The following is a 12605-nucleotide window of genomic DNA, read 5'->3' as shown; positions in this document are numbered from 1 at the left end:
ACGCCAAAAAATGGGGTCAAAAGTCGCCCAAAGCACAAAACGACACGACAATTGTGTAACGCAACAAAAATACACACACACACGCACAACACCAACGCAAAAAAGTCAAATTTGTAATCGCAAAAATGACGACAAAAACACGAAAAAGCCCCAAAAAGCCCTCAAAAGACAGGTATAAAGCCCAAAAAACATTGCCAGCCTATAGTAAAAGACAGGCCGTATTGAAATACATAGGAAATCCTAACCGCAAAAACTTCTATATTGTTTCTGCTTCGTTTCATTTTTATTATTATGGCCCGCAGCAGTCATAGACTGCAAGGACCATATTGTAACTGGTATGAGGGTCGAACACTCAAAAAGTCCAAAACGTCAAAAAAAACGCGTCAAAACGCCAAAAAATGGGGTCAAAAGTCGCCCAAAGCACAAAACGACACGACAATTGTGTAACACAACAAAAATACACACACACACGCACAACACCAACGCAAAAACGTCAAATTTGTAATCGCAAAAATGACGACAATAACACGAAAAAGCCCCAAAAAGCCCTCAAAAGAAGGGTTTAAAGCCAAAAAGACCTGCCCAGCCTATAGTAAAAGACAGGCCGCATTGAAATACATAGGAAATCCTAACCGCAAAAACTTCTATATTGTTTCTGCTTTGTTTCATTTTTATTATTATGGCCCGCAGCAGTCATAGACTGCAAGGACCATATTGTAACTGGTACGAGGGTCGAACACTCAAAAAGTCCAAAACGTCAAAAAAACGCGTCAAAACGCCAAAAAATGGGGTCAAAAGTCGCCCAAAGCACACAACGAGACGACAATTGTGTAACGCAAAAAAAATACACACACACACGCACAACACCCCCACACAAACGACAAATTTGTAGTCGCAAAAATGACGACAAAGACACAAAAAAGCCCCAAAAAGCCCTCAAAGAACGGGTTTAAAGCCAAAAAGACATGCCCAGCCTATAGTAAAAGACAGGCCGCATTGAAATACATAGGCCACCTGACTGCAAAAACTTCTATATTGTTTCTGCTTCGTTTCATTTTTATTATTATGGCCCGCAGCAGTCATAGACTGCAAGGACCATATTGTAACTGGTACGAGGGTCGAACACTCAAAAAGGTCCAAAACGTCAAAAAAACGCGTCAAAACGCCAAAAAATGGGGTCAAAAGTCGCCCAAAGCACACAACGACACGACAATTGTGTAACGCAACAAAAATACACACACACACGCACAACACCAACGCAAAAACGTAAAAATTGTAGTCGCAAAAATGACGACAAAAGCACAAAAAAGCCCCAAAAAGCCCTCAAAAGACAGGTATAAAGCCCAAAAGACATGCCCAGCCTATAGTAAAAGACAGGCCGCATTGAAATACATAGGCCACCTGACTGCAAAAACTTCTATATTGTTTCTGCTTCGTTTCATTATTATTATGGCCCGCAGCACTCACAGAGTGCAAGGACCATATTGTAACTGCTACGAGGGTCGAACACTCAAAAAGGTCCAAAACGTCAAAAAAACGCGTCAAAACGCCAAAAAATGGGGTCAAAAGTCGCCCAAAGCACACAACAACACGACAATTGTGTAACGCGACAAAAATACACACACACACGCACAACACTAACGCAAAAACGTAAAAATTGTAGTCGCAAAAATGACGACAAAAACACAAAAAAGCCCCAAAAAGCCCTCAAAAGACAGGTTTAAAGCCAAACAGACATGCCCAGCCTATAGTAAAAGACAGGCCGCATTGAAATACATAGGAAATCCTAACCGCAAAAACTTCTATATTGTTTCTGCTTTGTTTCATTATTATGGCCCGCAGCAGTCATAGACTGCAAGGACCATATTGTAACTGGTACGAGGGTCGAACACTCAAAAAGTCCAAAACGTCAAAAAAACGCGTCAAAACGCAAAAAAATGGGGTCAAAAGTCGCCCAAAGCACAAAACGACACAACAATTGTGTAACGCAAAAAAAATACACACACACACGCACAACACCATCGCACAAACGTTAAAATTGTAGTCGCAAAAACGACGACAAAAACACAAAAAAGCCCCAAAAAGCCCTCAAAAGCCGGGTTTAAAGCCAAACAGACATGCCCAGCCAATAGTAAAAGACAGGCCGCATTGAAATACATAGGCCACCTGACTGCAAAAACTTCTATATTGTTTCTGCTTCGTTTCATTATTATGGCCCGCAGCAGTCATAGACTGCAAGGACCATATTGTAACTGGTACGAGGGTCGAACACTCAAAAAGGTCCAAAACGTCAAAAAAACGCGTCAAAACGCCAAAAAATGGGGTCAAAAGTCGCCCAAAGCACAAAACGACACGACAATTGTGTAACGCAACAAAAATACACACACACACGCACAACACCAACGCAAAAACGACAAAATTGTAGTCGCAAAAATGACGACAAAAACACAAAAAAGCCCAAAAAAGCCTTCAAAAGACGGGTTTAAAGCCAAAAAGACATGCCCAGCCTATAGTAAAAGACAGGCTGCATTGAAATACATAGGCCACCTGACTGCAAAAACTTCTATATTGTTTCTGCTTCGTTTCATTATTATGGCCCGCAGCAGCAGTCACTGACTGCAAGGACCATATTGTTTTCGCAGTTGAAACGACGACTTCGCCGCCTTTCAGCGAGAATTTGACCCCCGCCGCATGCTCGAAAAGTCACCAAAATATGCACACACCTGGGATAAATTGCAAATGAATTTTCCACAAAGTCAACGTCACCCCCCCGAAGACGATGACATCACGGCCAGCGATCCCGTCAAAAAAATGAATGGGCCGAAAATCGCGTATGGGGCCGAACAAAATGTACTTCAAAATACAGTCGCGAAACCGAGACACACGTGTCGGGGATATCCCAAAGATGTTTTGAAATCATTATGGGACGGCCGCACGACCTACGGCTTGGCGGCCATTTTGTGGCGAACTCTGAGAATTGGCGATTTTCGTGTTTTCCCACAATATGGGGAAAAGACACTTTTGTTTGAAGGATTTTCACGCAATTGCACACACTTGCTGCCAGCTCCAGTCTACAAACACCCCAGAAGTGTCGTTGACCTTTGACCTTGGGAAAAGGCCGCCATCTGGAATTTTCTCAAAAAAGCACCTTTAGCACCAGATACAAACGAAAACTCGTCGTTGGAATTTTCATCAATCGTCTCGTAACTTTTCGGGCACCAACGGCCAGCTACTCTGGACAAAATGTTGGAATTAGAAGTTGTAGATTTTGAACGGCGTGCGCGTGGCCAGCTAGCAACCGTTGCCATCTTGGCTAGCTCGCACATTTTTCATCGGAACGTCGTGAAGAGGATATATGCGATTCCTTGGCCCGCGCTGAACAAAACGATGCTACGCACGACAAGATCGATAAAGGAATGTGGGCGTGGTAAGCAAAAAACCGTCGCAAAAAAATGTGCCGACTCGGCAAAAACGAAAAAATTCGGAACTTTTTTTTTGAGAATCGACTGAGAAAAACCAATATACCCTTGTCCGCGATATCCAAACGACGTTTTGAAATCATTACGGCATGGTGACACGACCTACGTTTTGGCGGCCATTTTGTGCCAAAATCTGCCATTTTGCGTTTTTCGCGTTTTTACACAATATGGAAAAATGAACTTTTTTTCGAGCGATTTTCACGAAATTTGACTCACATGTTGCTAGAGCAAGTCCGCAACTACCTCTGGAGTTTCGTCCACCTTTGACCTCGGGAAAAGGCCGCCATCTTGAATTTTCTATAAAAAACGCCTTTACCCCTGAATTCAATCGTAAACTTGTCGTTGGAATTTTCCGCAATCGTCTCGAAACTTTTTGGGCATCAACGTCAAGCTACTGTGAAAAAAATGTTGCAATTAGAAGTTGTAGATTTTGAACGGCGTCCGCGTGGCGAGCTCGCAAAGTCGCGCACTGCTATTCCTCATACCTTATTATGGCCCGCAGCAGCAGTCACTGACTGCAAGGACCATATTGTTTTCGCAGTTGAAACGACGACTTCGCCGCCTTTCAGCGAGAATTTGACCCCCGCCGCATGCTCGAAAAGTCACCAAAATATGCACACACCTGGGATAAATTGCAAATGAATTTTCCACAAAGTCAACGTCACCCCCCCGAAGACGATGACATCACGGCCAGCGATCCCGTCAAAAAAATGAATGGGCCGAAAATCGCGTATGGGGCCGAACAAAATGTACTTCAAAATACAGTCGCGAAACCGAGACACACGTGTCGGGGATATCCCAAAGATGTTTTGAAATCATTATGGGACGGCCGCACGACCTACGGCTTGGCGGCCATTTTGTGGCGAACTCTGAGAATTGGCGATTTTCGTGTTTTCCCACAATATGGGGAAAAGACACTTTTGTTTGAAGGATTTTCACGCAATTGCACACACTTGCTGCCAGCTCCAGTCTACAAACACCCCAGAAGTGTCGTTGACCTTTGACCTTGGGAAAAGGCCGCCATCTGGAATTTTCTCAAAAAAGCACCTTTAGCACCAGATACAAACGAAAACTCGTCGTTGGAATTTTCATCAATCGTCTCGTAACTTTTCGGGCACCAACGGCCAGCTACTCTGGACAAAATGTTGGAATTAGAAGTTGTAGATTTTGAACGGCGTGCGCGTGGCCAGCTAGCAACCGTTGCCATCTTGGCTAGCTCGCACATTTTTCATCGGAACGTCGTGAAGAGGATATATGCGATTCCTTGGCCCGCGCTGAACAAAACGATGCTACGCACGACAAGATCGATAAAGGAATGTGGGCGTGGTAAGCAAAAAACCGTCGCAAAAAAATGTGCCGACTCGGCAAAAACGAAAAAATTCGGAACTTTTTTTTTGAGAATCGACTGAGAAAAACCAATATACCCTTGTCCGCGATATCCAAACGACGTTTTGAAATCATTACGGCATGGTGACACGACCTACGGTTTGGCGGCCATTTTGTGCCAAAATCTGCCATTTTGCGTTTTTCGCGTTTTTACACAATATGGAAAAATGAACTTTTTTTCGAGCGATTTTCACGAAATTTGACTCACATGTTGCTAGAGCAAGTCCGCAACTACCTCTGGAGTTTCGTCCACCTTTGACCTCGGGAAAAGGCCGCCATCTTGAATTTTCTATAAAAAACGCCTTTACCCCTGAATTCAATCGTAAACTTGTCGTTGGAATTTTCCGCAATCGTCTCGAAACTTTTTGGGCATCAACGTCAAGCTACTGTGAAAAAAATGTTGCAATTAGAAGTTGTAGATTTTGAACGGCGTCCGCGTGGCGAGCTCGCAAAGTCGCGCACTGCTATTCCTCATACCTTATTATGGCCCGCAGCAGCAGTCACTGACTGCAAGGACCATATTGTTTTCGCAGTTGAAACGACGACTTCGCCGCCTTTCAGCGAGAATTTGACCCCCGCCGCATGCTCGAAAAGTCACCAAAATATGCACACACCTGGGATAAATTGCAAATGAATTTTCCACAAAGTCAACGTCACCCCCCCGAAGACGATGACATCACGGCCAGCGATCCCGTCAAAAAAATGAATGGGCCGAAAATCGCGTATGGGGCCGAACAAAATGTACTTCAAAATACAGTCGCGAAACCGAGACACACGTGTCGGGGATATCCCAAAGATGTTTTGAAATCATTATGGGACGGCCGCACGACCTACGGCTTGGCGGCCATTTTGTGGCGAACTCTGAGAATTGGCGATTTTCGTGTTTTCCCACAATATGGGGAAAAGACACTTTTGTTTGAAGGATTTTCACGCAATTGCACACACTTGCTGCCAGCTCCAGTCTACAAACACCCCAGAAGTGTCGTTGACCTTTGACCTTGGGAAAAGGCCGCCATCTGGAATTTTCTCAAAAAAGCACCTTTAGCACCAGATACAAACGAAAACTCGTCGTTGGAATTTTCATCAATCGTCTCGTAACTTTTCGGGCACCAACGGCCAGCTACTCTGGACAAAATGTTGGAATTAGAAGTTGTAGATTTTGAACGGCGTGCGCGTGGCCAGCTAGCAACCGTTGCCATCTTGGCTAGCTCGCACATTTTTCATCGGAACGTCGTGAAGAGGATATATGCGATTCCTTGGCCCGCGCTGAACAAAACGATGCTACGCATGACAAGATCGATAAAGGAATGTGGGCGTGGTAAGCAAAAAACCGTCGCAAAAAAATGTGCCGACTCGGCAAAAACGAAAAAATTCGGAACTTTTTTTTTGAGAATCGACTGAGAAAAACCAATATACCCTTGTCCGCGATATCCAAACGACGTTTTGAAATCATTACGGCATGGTGACACGACCTACGTTTTGGCGGCCATTTTGTGCCAAAATCTGCCATTTTGCGTTTTTCGCGTTTTTACACAATATGGAAAAATGAACTTTTTTTCGAGCGATTTTCACGAAATTTGACTCACATGTTGCTAGAGCAAGTCCGCAACTACCTCTGGAGTTTCGTCCACCTTTGACCTCGGGAAAAGGCCGCCATCTTGAATTTTCTATAAAAAACGCCTTTACCCCTGAATTCAATCGTAAACTTGTCGTTGGAATTTTCCGCAATCGTCTCGAAACTTTTTGGGCATCAACGTCAAGCTACTGTGAAAAAAATGTTGCAATTAGAAGTTGTAGATTTTGAACGGCGTCCGCGTGGCGAGCTCGCAAAGTCGCGCACTGCTATTCCTCATACTATGTATACGTGGTAAGCAAAAAACCGTCGCAAAAAAATGTGCCGACTCGGCAAAAACGAAATTATTCGGAACTTTTTTTTTGAGAATCGACTAACGAAACCAATAACCAACGTTGGGCATCAATGGCAAGCTACTGTGGTAAAAATGTTGGAATTAGAAGTTGTAGATTTTGAACGGCGTGCGCGTGGCGAACTAGCAACCGTTGCCATCTTGGCTAGCTCGCACATTTTTCATCGGAACGTCGTGAAGAGGATATATGCGATTCCTTGGCCCGCGCTGAACAAAACGATGCTACGCATGACAAGATCGATAAAGGAATGTGGGCGTGGTAAGCAAAAAACCGTCGCAAAAAAATGTGCCGACTCGGCAAAAACGAAAAAATTCGGAACTTTTTTTTTGAGAATCGACTGAGAAAAACCAATATACCCTTGTCCGCGATATCCAAACGACGTTTTGAAATCATTACGGCATGGTGACACGACCTACGTTTTGGCGGCCATTTTGTGCCAAAATCTGCCATTTTGCGTTTTTCGCGTTTTTACACAATATGGAAAAATGAACTTTTTTTCGAGCGATTTTCACGAAATTTGACTCACATGTTGCTAGAGCAAGTCCGCAACTACCTCTGGAGTTTCGTCCACCTTTGACCTCGGGAAAAGGCCGCCATCTTGAATTTTCTATAAAAAACGCCTTTACCCCTGAATTCAATCGTAAACTTGTCGTTGGAATTTTCCGCAATCGTCTCGAAACTTTTTGGGCATCGCACTGTTATAACTCCTATGTTTTTCAAAGGACTACTTTGAAATTTGAATGCATGCATTAATGCCTGAAACAGAATACATTGAAAAACACTGGATATGGACATATAAGGAATGTGGGCGTGGTTAGCATAAAACCACTGTTGCTAAGGACAACAAAAAGTTTACTTTTACCGATTTGTCCGAAACTGACGTCAATCTGTTTATGTTTTGATCCTCCCGAGGGGACCAAAACATAAAATGGTTGCTATGGAGATAAAATCAACAAAAAAGCAGCCATTTTGGAAAAAGTGGGTTTTTTTATCAACTTATGACATATAGCTCTCACCAATGGAGGAATGTGTTTTTCTGAGTCAGTTGATGATGCTGATCGCTATGCTAGCACTTTTAGCCACATTAGCATAGCTAGCATAGTTAGCATAATTAGCATTTTAGGTAATGTGTTTTTCTGAGTCAGTTGATGATGCTGATCGCTATGCTAGGACTTTTAGTCACATTAGCATAGTTAGCATTATTAGCAAATCCAACCTTGACTAGCTTTTAATTTGTGGGCGGTGAGGGCGGAGAGGGCCGCGGTGTTGCGTAGAATTGGGCGTGGAAGGCGGGTTGCGTCTGCGGGCCATACAACGCCGCTTGCGGCTTTAATTATTTTTCTTCTTTCTTTCTTCCACTTTGAGCCAAAATTTGACCCCCACCACATACCCGAAAACTCACCAAAATTGGCACACACCTAGGATAAATTGAAAATGAATTTTCGTCAAAGAAAACGTCACCCCCCCCACGATGATGACATCACGGCGAGCAATCCCGTCAAAAAAATGAATGGGCCGAAAATCGCTTATGGGGCCAAAAAAAAATATTTTGGAATACAGTTACGAAACCAAAACACACGTGTTGGAGATATCCCAAAGAAGATTTGAAATCATTATGGGATGGCCACACGACCTACAGCTTGGCGGCCATTTTGTGGCGAACTCAGAGAAATGGCGATTTTCGTGTTTTTTGACAAAATGGGAAAACGACACTTTTGTTTATGCGATTGTCACGAAATTGCACACACATGCCAAGACCCTGATTCTACAATAACCAAAGAAGTTTCGTTGACCTTTGACCTTGGGAAGGGGCGGCCATCTTGAATTTTCATAAAAAAGCACCTTTAGTAACGTATACAAACGAAAACTCGTCCTAGGGATTTTTATCGATCTTTTTGAAACTTCTCAGGCATCAATGGCAAGCTACTGTGGAAAAAATGTTGGAATTAAAAGTTGTAGATTTTGAACGGCGTGCGCGTGGCGAGCTAGCAAAGTGGCGCACTGTTATAACTCCCATGCATTTCAATACAATACAGTGAAAATTGAATGCATGCATTAATGCCTGAAACAGAATACATTGAAAAACACTGGATATGGACATATAAGGAATGTGGGCGTGGTTAGCATAAAACCACTGTTGCTAAGGACAACAAAAAGTTTACTTTTACCGATTTGTCCGAAACTGACGTCAATCTGTTCGTCCTCCAGAGGGGACCAAAACATAAAATGGTTGCTATGGAGATAAAATCAACAGAAAAGCCGCCATTTTGGAAAAAGTTGGTTTTTTATCAACTTATGACATGTAGCTCTCGCCAATGGAGGAATGTGTTTTTCTGAGTCAGTTGATGATGCTAATCGCTATGCTAGCACTTTAAGCTATGTTAGCATAACTAGCATAGTTAGCATAATTAGCATTTCAGGTATTGTGTTTTTCTGAGTCAGTTGATGATGCTGATCGCTATGCTAGCAATTTTAGTGACATTAGCATAGCTAGCATAGTTAGCATAATTAGCATTTTAGGTAATGGGTTTTTCTGAGTCAGTTGATGATGCTGATCGCTATGCTAGCACTTTTAGCCACATTAGCATAGCTAGCATAGTTAGCATAATTAGCATTTTAGGTAATGTGTTTTTCTGAGTTAGTTGATGATGCTGATTGCAATGCTAGCACTTTTAGCCACATTAGCATAGTTAGCATTGTTAGCATAATTAGCAAATCCAGCCTTGACTAGCTTTTAATTTGCGGGCTGTGAGGGCGGTGAGGTCAGCGGTGGTGCGTAGAGTAGGGCGTGGAAGGCGGGTTGCGTCTGCGGGCCATACAACGCCGCTTGCGGCTTTAATTATTATTATTATTCTTCTTGCACACTAACGGCGTCTTTGAGCTTAATTTTGACCCCCGCCACATACCCGAAAACTCACCAAAATTGGCACACATCTGGGATAAATTGAAAATGAATTTTCGGCAAAGAGAACGTCACCCCCCCGAAGTCGATGACATCACAGCGAGCGTTCCCGTAAAAAAAATGAATGGGCCGAAAATCGCTTATGGGGCCAAAAAAATTTTTTTTGAAATACAGTTACGAAACCAAAACACATGTGTTGGAGATATACCAAACAAGTTTTGAAATCATTATGGGATGGCCACACGACCTACAGCTTGGCGGCCATTTTGTGGCGAACTCAGAGAAATGGCGAATTTCGTGTTTTTTCACAATATGGGAAAACGACACTTTTGTTCAAGCGATTTTCACGAAATTGCATACACATGCCAAAAACACGATTCTACAACTGCCAAAGAAGTTTCGTTGACCTTTGACCTTGGCAAGGGGCGGCCATCTTGGATTTTCCAAAAAAAGCACCTTTAGTAACAGATACAAACGAAAACTCGTCCTAGGGATTTTTATCAATCTTTTTGAAACTTCTCGGGCATCAATGGCAAGCTACTGTGGACAAAATGTTGGAATTAGAAGTTGTAGAATTTGAAACGCGTGCGCGTGGCGAATTCGCAACCGTCGCCATTTTAGCTAGCTCGCACATATTTTATCGGAATAGCCTGAAACTGAAATATGCGATTCCCTGACCCACTCTGAACAAAACGATATCATATACGACAAAATCGATAAAGGAATGTGGCCGTGGTAAACAAAAAACGATCGCAAAAAAAAGTGCTGACTCGGCAAAAAAAATGTTTTGGGGATTTTTTTTTAAAGAATCAGCTAACGAAACCCAGATAACTTTGTCGGGTATATCCAAAGAAAGTTTTGAAATCATTACGTGATGGCGACACGACCTACGGTTTGGCGGCCATTTTGTGCCAAAATCTGCCATTTTGCGTTTTTCGCGTTTTTACACAATATGGAAAAATGAACTTTTTTTCGAGCGATTTTCACGAAATTTGACTCGCATGTCCCTAGCCTAAGTCTACAATCACCTCTGGAGTTTCGTCGACCTTTGACCTCGGGAAAAGGCGGCCATCTTGAATTTTCTATAAAAAACACCTTTACCACCAGATTCAAACGTAAACTTGTCGTTGGAATTTTCATCGATTGTCTCGAAACTTTTTGGGCATCAATGGCAAGCTACTGTGGAAAAAATGTTGGAATTAGAAGTTGTAGATTTTGAGCGGCGTGTGCGTGGCAAGCTAGCAAAGTGGCGCACTGTTATAACTCCCATGCATTTCAATACAATACAGTGAAAATTGAATGCATGCATTCATGCCTGAAACAGAATACATTGAAAAAGACTGGACATGGACATATAAGGAATGTGGGCGTGGTTAGCATAAAACCACTGTTGCTAAGGACGACAAAAAGTTTACTTTTACCGATTTGTCCGAAACTGAAGTCAATCTGTTTGTCCTCCCGAGGGGACCAAAACATAAAATGGTTGCCATGGAGATAAAATCAACAGAAAAGCCGCCATTTTGGAAAAAGTGGTTTTTTTTTATCAACTTATGACATATAGCTCTCACCAATGGAGGAATGTGTTTTTCTGAGTCAGTTGATGACACTGATCGCTATGCTAGCACTTTTAGCTATGTTAGTATAACTAGCATGGTTAGGATAATTAGCATTTTAGGTAATGTGTTTTTCTGAGTCAGTTGATGATGCTGATCGCTATGCTAGCACTTTTAGCCACATTAGCATAGCTAGCATAGTTAGCATAATTAGCATTTTAGGTAATGTATTTTTCTGAGTCAGTTGATGATGCTGATCGCAATGCTAGCACTTTAAGCCACATTAGCGTAGCTAGCATAGTTAGCATAATTAGCATTTTAGATAATGTGTTTTTCTGAGTCAGTTGATGATGCTGATCGCAATGCTAGCACTTTAAGCCACATTAGCATAGTTAGCATTGTTAGCATAATTAGCAAATCCAGCCTTGACTAGCTTTTAATTTGCGGGCTGTGAGGGCGGTGAGGTCAGCGGTGGTGCGTAGAGTTGGGCGTGGAGGCGGGTTGCGTCTGCGGGCCATACAACGCCGCTTGCGGCTTTAATTATTATTCCGCTTTCTTATCGCGCCTTTGAGCTCAAATTTGACCCCCGCCACATACCCGAAAACTCACCAAAATTGGCACACACCTGGGATAAATTAAAAATGAATTTTCGGCAAAGAGAACGTCACCTCCCCCACAACGATGACATCACGGCGAGCGTTCCCGTAAAAAAAATGAATGGGCCGAAAATCGCTTATGGGGCCAAAAAAAAATATTTTGAAATACAGTTACGAAACCAAAACACGCGTGTTGGATATATCCCAGAGAAGTTATGAAATCATTATGGGATGGCCACACGACCTACGGCTTGGCGGCCATTTTGTGGCGAACACAGAGAAATGGCGATTTTTGTGTTTTTTGACAAAATGGGAAAACGACCCTTTTGTTTAAGCGATTTTCACGAAATTTCACACACATGCCAAGACCATGATTCTACAACTACCAATGAAGTTTCGTTGACCTTTGACCTTGGGAAGGGGCGGCCATCTTGAATTTTCATAAAAAAGCACCTTTAGTAACGTATACAAACGAAAACTCGTCCTAGGGATTTTTATCGATCTTTTTGAAACTTCTCGGGCATCAATGGCAAGCTACTGTGGACAAAATGTTGGAATTAGAAGTTGTAGAATTTGAAACGCGTGCGCGTGGCGAATTCGCAACCGTCGCCATTTTAGCTAGCTCGCACATATTTTATCGGAATAGCCTGAAACTGAAATATGCGATTCCCTGACCCACACTGAACAAAACGATGTCACATACGACAAAATCGATAAAGGAATGTGGCCGTGGTAAACAAAAAACGATCGCAAAAAAAAGTGC

The sequence above is a fragment of the Oryzias latipes genome, chromosome 21 (genome assembly GCF_053564925.1).
Source record: "Oryzias latipes strain Hd-rR chromosome 21, Olatipes_Hd-rR_3.1".
Taxonomy (NCBI): Eukaryota; Metazoa; Chordata; class Actinopteri; order Beloniformes; family Adrianichthyidae; genus Oryzias; species Oryzias latipes.
Note: the sequence above shows the minus strand (reverse complement) of the source record.